Source organism: Castor canadensis, chromosome 6, assembly GCF_047511655.1.
Source record: "Castor canadensis chromosome 6, mCasCan1.hap1v2, whole genome shotgun sequence".
NCBI lineage: Eukaryota > Metazoa > Chordata > Mammalia > Rodentia > Castoridae > Castor > Castor canadensis.
Window position 1 is genome coordinate 18,867,899 of NC_133391.1, and position 8,919 is coordinate 18,876,817.

Here is an 8,919-nt window from a genome sequence, read left to right on the forward strand (position 1 = left end):
AGGACAAGATGAGCTCTAAGTACATGTGTTCCTCCTCGAGGGCAACTTGGGGCACTGAGTATTTGGAGGGGTGGGACCTTTTTTACCATGGGATCAAACAGCACATCCAGACGTTTCGTCACCCATAAGACAATTTATTAACTTACTCCTGCTAGAGCAGGGAATGTGATTGTGGCCAAGGGGTAGAAGGGCAGATAAGTAACCAGCCAGGACAGCCACCTGGCAGGCCCAAGCAGGTCACAGCCAGAGGTCAGAGGTCCTGCCTGATTTCAACCCTGCAGGCAGGTCAGTGACACAGTGACATCGGTGTGTCCAAGAGGTCTTCAGGGACACAGGGAGGATGGGTGGAGCAGGGGTCCCAGGTGCAGACAGCAGTTAAGAAGGCTGATAAATTCAGCAGTGAATGATGGGAGTGGAGAACACTTCCCTGCTGTCCCTGCCTGGACTGGCCAGGCTGTGGAGGAGTCAGCAACTGGCTTCCCCAGAGCACTGGGGCCTGGCAGGATTCCAGTTCAGACAGCACAAGTACAAGGAGCCCCTGGAGCCAGTGAGGAGGCCCCTGACATGCATCACTGCCATGTATGAACATACAGCGACACCTCCCTGTTTCAAAACAACACTGAGTGGGAAACTCACAGCCTGACTTAAAGACTGGGATCATGAAGGGTCACCACAGCTCCTAACTTCTCCAAGGCCACCAGGAACAATCAGGTTCTTAAGTAGGCATCTTTCCAACACACATCTTGTGCCCTTGCTCTCAAATACAACAGCAAAGGGGACAGACAGGCAGGGCTAGGAAAAGTACAAGGAAGGACAGATCTAGGGCTGAAGATTTTCCAAAAGGGAAACCAGTCAAATAACTGTCATTAGCAAGAAGGAACAAAAGGTATTTGAAATTCAAAAAGGGGAAGTGTAACTTTATTATTGTAATAGCAGGAAATAATAAAAAAAAAAAAGAAAAAGAACCAGTAGGGTTTCCATAATGCTACAGTAAGGAAATGAGAGATTTTATAGAAAGTGACAAAAGCACAGTATCAAGAGCTGGGATCAGTGGCTTTTCATTTAGGCTGCGTTATCTGGCTGAGAATGCCAATTAATACAGCAAAAAGGAACATGACAGACAACCGATTGTAGGGAAAAGGCAAAGGCAACTAAGTGGAGAAAAAAAATACTCTTCTTAACAAATAATGTTGAAACAATTGGATTTCTATATGCAGAAAATGAGCTCTGATCCATAACTCACATTATTCACCTAGAAATGAACACAAATAGCCATAGTTCTAAATCTGAAACCTAACACTGTAATAAAACTTCTAAAAGACATAGGACAAAATCTTTGTGACCTTGGGTGGGCAGAGATTTTATAAATACTACCTCAGACGCACAATCCATGTAAAAGAACAAATTTATAAGCTGGATTTCAAGTCACCACGAAGAGAGTGAAAAGACAAGCTACAAATGTGGAAAAGCTCTTAGCAAAACACATTTCAAGAATGACTTGCATCCTAAATATATAAAACATCTCAAGATTCAATCATAAGAAAACAACCTAATAAAATCAAGGCAAAGACTTGAAGAGAAACTTCACTAAAGAAGATACAAAGGGAGCAAAAAAAAAAAGCCTCAGCACCGGTGGCCATCAGAGAAATGCAAACTAAAAGACTTGATTACACCAGGGGAGGAAGTAAGTACAAGGTACACACATACTGCTCACACTGCTGGTTAGGAATGAAAATGGGACAATCCTCTGAAAGACATTTGCCACTCTGTTACAAAGCTAAGCATGCCACTGACTGCGGGGAGCAACAAGAGTGTCCATCAATAGATAAACAGAATAGATAAACAAGTGGCTCCATAGTTATACAATGGAGCACCTAACAGCAAAGAGGGATACAGTACTGTCAATCTGTCGACATGAATGAACCACCCATAAGGACTCGAGTGAAAGCAGCACATCGCACAATCCATTGACCTCCGGGTACAGACTCTCAAGCCACTCTAGGTGCAGCCCCAGAGCACTGGTTTTGAAGAAGGGATAAGGGAAGGGGAGAAATTAAAGGAGGGAATGGGGGTGACTATGTTCATTATTTTGATTGTGGCGATGATTTCACAGATATATTTAGATATAAATGTCAAAGCTTGTAAAACTGTACAGGTAAGTGTGCATGGTCTATTGGGTATCAATTTTGTCGCAATGAAGCCACTTTAGAAAGAAAAGGTAAGGCACAAATAAGGTACTTTAAGGTTTTCAAGGCAACAGAAGCTCTCAGAGAAATGCCAGAGCTTACCTGGTGTGATGAAATATCCTCAACCTGTTTCCCAATGAAAGTTCTACAGCAGAGCTGCACAGATTATAAACCTGTTCAAATATTTTAAACAAAACTAAGAATAGATGGACGTCTATCCATTAAAAGAACTCCAGTATTTTGACATATATACTTATATTTGGAAGGATAATTTTACCTGGCTTTTAATAATAAAACTTCTATAACTAAGGATAAATATGATTTAGCAAACAGAAGCCGATAACAGCTAACAAGAATGACAAAATATTCACAATGTGAATAAAACCTGATGGAAAATAATTGCAAATCATAAGTGTACAACCTACACTTACATCTGACTTATTTTCAAAATGAGAGCAAAACATACACTGCTATAAGAAAACATTTTAATGCATAAAACTTGGACAGCCCTGGAGTTAAAATTAATGAGCTTGTGATACAGCTGAATGTGTTAAAAATAAAATAAAAAAAGAACTGATTTCTTAATCCTGTAGTGAGACTATGAAATAAGTAGGTAATAAATATTATTAGTGCTAAGAAACACCAGGCAATTTGTTCAAGGTCACCCTGGTAACCAGCAGGCACAGACACATGAGGGACAGAAAATACCAAGGGCTCCCAACCATAACTCCCTCCACAGTGGTGCAAATGTCCTGGGGGCCAGAAAGCAAGTCACATGGTGACTGTGGCCCTCTCCAGCCAGTCGTGACCTTTTCATATAGGTAAAGGTGGGTCTGAAGAGCAGCAAGAGGGGATACGGGGGTCTGTGTCCTAACTTGAAAAGCAGGAGAAGGGGGTGGGGACAATTTCCTGAGTGGGGCAAGCATATGAGAGTGTAGGCTTCCTTCTATGGCTGTGACCAGGTGAGTAGCACTTGCACTCCTCTGACAGTGGCCAGCCAGGGCTCGGCCTGTCACAAGGGCTCCACACGCTGCTGTCACCCTCCCTGTTCTCCAACCCAAGAGCATGCAGGCTGGGTGAAGCTGGGCGTCCACTCAGTGGTGTCGAGGTGAAGACCCCAGAATCAACTTGGACAGACCCTATATACTTAATGACCGGCAAAGTCCACAGCTAGAAATGAACTGAAATTACATAGACACTAAAGGTATGATGAGAAAACACTGAAGAAAAACCCGCAGGCCTTGAAAACAAGAGGCAAAGCAAGTGACCATGTAAGATGGAGCTCTGAGCATCAGTGACAAAGACATAAATACTGCATTATAGCACTCAAACTAGTATTTGTAAAAGCAGCTTTAAGCCTTCCTTGGCCTTGGAAGGTCATGAGACTTTTTGGCTAGAACAAGGTATGCTTTAGGGAGAGGGAAAAAGAACTCCCCACTTCTGTTGGCTCCTCTTTCTTAGGGAGTTTGGTGATGTGTGTCAGGCCAGCAACGGGACAACGCTGAGCACCCCTCGCCGCTAACTCTTTGTTTTTCACTGCAGTTTCCCCAGTCTTCCTTTGAGGTCTGGCACAGCCAACTGGCATGCTACCATGTGACACTGTGTAAAATAGTATGGCATAGTAAGATTTTTTTCCTTTCAGTAATCCTGTGCTGATGAAAAAAGCATAATTATTTTAATGATGTACTTAGAAAAAGGATTATCTACAACAGAGAACCACAAGGCTAACACTCATTAGAAGGTGACTGGGTTTATTGTAAGCTATGAACTTTCCACAGAGCCCGAATGCATCATGTTTCCTGATATCTGAAAAGGCTGCCTCGTATTATTCACATAACCAGAGAAGGCAGAACACTGGAAAGGGTTGGCATAGCAACAGCTAATTTAACAGTGATTAAAAAAGGTAGTCAAGATACAAACACAAAACTGATACTATTATTTTACTCATTACATCAACTTTTATATATATACATATATATCGGTATATATATATCAGTGTATATATATATATTATATATATATATATATATCTCAATATCAGTATCTATATGCATCAATATCAACATACATACACGGCACTGGTGGATAAAGTATGCATTATCACTGCCCTTAAAGGCAAGAGAGAAAATTAAACAATACGATAAAATGGCACAAACTATGATAACTATCGAAAAGGAAAAGACGTTTGTATTTGAGGAAAAATAAAGAGGCTCTAACTTTCACGTTGATAAGAGCGTCCTTCTTAGGGGCAACCTTTATAAGAAAGGGCACTTGAGAGACAAGAAGTTACTCAAGAAGGTCCTAAGAGAGGGCCCAATGGCAGGTGCAAGGCCCTGAGGTGACTCTGCTGCAGAGCTGGCCGAGAAGGAGCTGGAGATGCAGGTGAAGGCAGGTTAGGCCAGGCAGGGCTTCAGAAGCCTTGAGGGCTTCCTATCTTACCCAACAACAAATGTGTTTTCTGGGAGCCTGGAATTCTTAAACACAGCAGTGACTTTTTCTTTTGCAGGCTTCTGGAGGGAAAAACATAATGGGAGGGGTGCAGCCTGTGGGCGCTGGACCTGGTGGAGGTACCATGACCTGCATGGCAGCAGAGCAGAGGCTGACAATCAGACAGGTTTGAGAGAGATTTTGCAGGAAACACGTGCAGGTCTTTGTGATGAACTGCTTTGGAGTGGCTCACAGAACAGAAAGAGAGCAGGGTGAGTGACTTCTCTAGGGGGTTGAGAAACAGGAGTGTGGGAAAGTCTGCATGGTCAGGGTTCCATTCTGGAGGAGTCTGAGATGTCCCTGTTACTGGCCATCTCAGATGTGTCAGGCACTACATTAGGTGCCCAGGTTGTCACAGCACCCCTTTAGGAGTAGTGTCCTCATTTGACAGAGAGCAAATTGTGTGTCACAGAGATGAGTAGCATGGCCTGGCTGAACTCACCCTGGAAATGACAGTCAGACCTGCCACCCAAGTCAGGCCACTGGCCATATAGGATAAACATTCTTTCCACCACACAGAATACTTGGAAACTACCCCTACATTTTGAATTTTGAAGCCTATTTACAATTTGAACAAACTAGCATCCACGGAGAGTAAACAGAAGGTACGTTATTTTAAAAACCCCAATCCTCACATTTGTGATGCAGTTTTCCTATCCAAATCCCACCCCCACTCTACTGCTACCTACAGAGTTTATAAATTGTTTTTATCATATTGTTGTTATACCAGAGGTACACTGTGAAATTTACAATAAATCATACTTGAATTCACCCTTCCATCGTTCTCCTTTATTCCCTTCCTCCCATTCCTGGAATAGTTTCAACAGTCTCAGTTTTCCATTTTCATACATGAGTACATAGTATTTCCACCACATTCGCCCTCCTACACCCTTTCCTTATATCCTCTCCTTCAAAGAGTTTTGCAATACTAGTAAGATATCTAGGACCTTAACATTTTATAATAAATTAGCAAAGCCATTATGCCAGGAACTAACCACAATGAAACAGTGACAACTTTCAGCAGCAAACAATGGTTTTATTCCCAAGTCTTAACATCAAAGTAAAACAGATCAAATAATGAGAACATTTCTCAAAATGCAAGGGGTTCAAGTCAAAGTCTGACACAAGCCACCCAGTTCAGAAGGCTGCAGTTGACAAGCACTGAGGCTTCAGATGAGAAAGTGCCAAGGTTTATTTTTTTTTAAAGAAGGCAAAGACAAACGAAACCACAATCATGCAGGATTTAAAATCTGCAATTCCCAAGAAGCTCAACCAAATGCCAAATGGAGGAAACGAGCATCCTAACATGACTCACACATCCTCCCTTCTTGGTAACTGTCTCTCCTCCCCCCATCCCCCCACCAGTGCTCTGACATGTCTGCACACTGACATGCCTTTCCTCTGCGCACAGCCCAGGATCTGCTCCCTCACGGGGCTCTCTGACGCCCCCTGGGCTGATGAAGCCCAGAAAGAAGACTTGATCAATGAACCTAAAGAACTCAATGCACTACTGCCTATAGTGTCTATTATGGAAAGTACCATGTGGAGACGCTTGGGGGGGGGTAGCTTTTTGAAAGGTCTAATCACCTACATTACAAATTGCATTTTGTTGTATCTGATCCTTCAATGGAATAATCATCAAAGTATGTTCAGTCTTCCTAAACTAGGGGAGAGTTGTGTGTAATTTTGATGGTTTGAGCAGTTCTCTGTGGAAATAAGTAAAATCAAAAGCACCATTATAAACTCACTAAATGATAAAACATAAGCCACTTCCCAAACTGCTGCATGTGCCCTGTGTCCTGATCCTGGTGTCCACCTGCTCCTCTTCCTGCAGAGGGCTGGCCGGCACTCACTCCTGCCACCCGCACAAGAGCAGGATGCCGAAAGACCATCATAAAAGCGTCGCGGTTTCCGTTTCTTCCTTCCTAAGGACACCGCAACTCCTGGCAACCACAAGACTTGAAAAAGAGAGAAAGAAAAACTATATGGATCCCCCTACTAGAAAGAGTGGACAGAAAAGCAGAGATGGAGTATATTTAAAGAGCTGCTTCCTGGGGACGAAACAGAACCAATGAAGGATTGCTGCGCCACGATGTACCACGAAATCTATAAATGTCCGTCTCTGCTGTCACCGGTTGGAAGAATTTTTTTTAAAAAATATGTAACGCTTTGATGTATTGGCTGGGCTAACTGAACAGGCTTAAGCCCGCTAGGAAAAGTCCCCCCATGACGTCCCTTCTAAGTCCCTAAGGACCAGGGCAGCACTGACCTGCAAGTAGACCCCAAGCTCACCGGCAATGCTCAGCTACGTTCGGTGCGGGCAGGCAGACGGTGGGCCACACCAGGCGGCTCCTCCAAGCTCCAGCCGCCACGCAACGCCGCGCTACCCACCCGGCAACCACCGATAAAACCCGGGCTGTGCGGGACCCGCATTCAAAGCTCACGCCCCTGGAAGTCATCTACTCAGACTTCCTCTGATTGGTCCTCTCAAAGTTTCTAGTTTGCAGAACTGAATTACTTTGGAAGTCCCCTCTTCCGGACTGCTCTCCCCAGTGGGGTTGGCGACATGGGAGGACAGACCCGCAAGACAGTCACCACGCTAACAAAATTTTAAAACCTATAAAGCAATCACTTTTTTCCAGAGGAGGAAAACAACGTTCACTCAACGCCACCGGCAGGCGAGCATCCGATTTCCATCTGGAGGAAAAAGTGTTAAAGAAGCCAGACACACATTTCCCTTCCCCACGAAAGTGGCCTCCAAGTCCCCTGCCAAGGACGCTGGGGGGAGGCAGAGCCCCGCACCACTGCACTGCTCCGCGGTGCAGTCCAGCACCGGCGGGGCGCGGAAGAGGTGGGGCGCAGAGGGGACCCGGGGTGTAGGGTGCAGGAGAGGTGGCGGCGCAGGAGGGGACCCTTGGGTCTCAGGCGCAGGAGAGGTGGCGGCGCAGGAAGGGACTCTCGGGTGCGGGCGAAGCGCGGGCGAAGTTGACTTACTCAGTTGCTGCGCGGAGCCCCGCAGGCCGCCGCGTCCCCTGCGCTCCCGGGCGCGTCCCGCAGCGGCGAGGCCCGGGCTCCGGGGCGCCCTGGTCGCACGCAGCTCGCGGGCCGGCGCTGGAGGGCGGCCGCCGGGCGGGGCGGGGCGGGAGCGGAGCCGTCGCGCTGCGGACTGAAGGACGGACAGACACAGGGACCGGCGAGCGCGGGGCGCAGGGCGGGCGCGGCGGCGAAGTCGCGGTCGCTCGCTCCGCGACCCGGGCCTCTGGCTGGGGGCCGGGCTGGGGGTCGGGCCGGGCCGGGCCGGGCCGGGCGGCCGGCGGCTCCGCCCCTTCGCCGGGTCGCGGACCGAGCGCGCGCGAGAGCAGCGGGGCCGCGCGCCCCCTCGGCGGCTCGGGTTGCAGCCGCCCCGCCCCCGCGCCCGCAGACACATTGTAACGGATCGCGCCGCGCTGCATTGTGGGGCCGCCGGGCCGGGAGCGCGCCCTGCAAGTCCCGCAGCGCCCGCGGCCTGCCTGCAACAGCCGCCTGGGCCCTCGCCCCCACCGACGCGTTTGCATGGCTTTTTAAGTTTGGAGTGGCTGTGGTTCACGTCCCCTTGGCAGCAGGCAGCGACAGAGGCACTGGACGAAAAAGATTAAAAAAAAAAAAAAGCAGCGAATGAATCAGATGTGAGTAACAAAAGTTTGGAAAGAGCTGGGCTCAGATTCAGAAAACGCACCTCCCCCACTTTTAAAAATAGCACGGAGTCCAGGAGGGATCTCTGCTTTCATCTGGACGCGCACGCAGAAATGTTGTTTTCACTCTTCCCTGGTTTTTCAAGTCGTGCAGTCGCTCCAGCCGCTGGACAGGACTCAGTCTTGGGTCCAGGCAGCGGCCACACATCCCATAACTCAGCTGTGTGAAGGGAGAGGGGTGCAGACGAGGGTGAAAGCTCTCTAACCATGAGACCCTCCTCCTTTTACTCCAGCCACTCTTTTGTGGCCAAAACACGGGTATTAACTGTGAAGCACGGTCATCTGACTTGGGACCTGGTTTGTCCTGAGTTGTGTTTTTGACCCTTTGTTTCTTCCTGTTTTTTGACCCTTAGTTACTCTACACCCTATTAGTTCCTACGCCTCCCAGGTGAACTAAGGAACCAGAGCTTAGCTCGTAAGGTTTAAATTTGGCAAGTTGACATTTGAAGGCTTGGGGGAAGACTTTTCTGTAACGGAAATGCAGAACCTAAGGAAACAGGATTCTTAGGTGAATC

The 8,919-nt window shown here is 47.2% G+C and overlaps 1 protein-coding gene across 2 annotated transcripts in view; it reads right to left on the reverse strand.

Annotated features, from left to right (window-relative positions):
- Positions 1-7,793, reverse strand: part of Rassf8 (Ras association domain family member 8) — a 77,164-nt gene extending 69,371 nt beyond the window's left edge. The window contains exon 1 of one of the 2 annotated variants that reach the window (XM_020164721.2): positions 7,668-7,793. The gene's annotated coding sequence lies outside the window, so the exon portion shown is untranslated. Of the gene's footprint in view, positions 1-6,942; positions 7,589-7,667 lie in introns of those variants that run through there. The other variant, XM_074075827.1, reaches the window with a different exon arrangement.
- Positions 7,794-8,919: the final 1,126 nt, after the last annotated feature.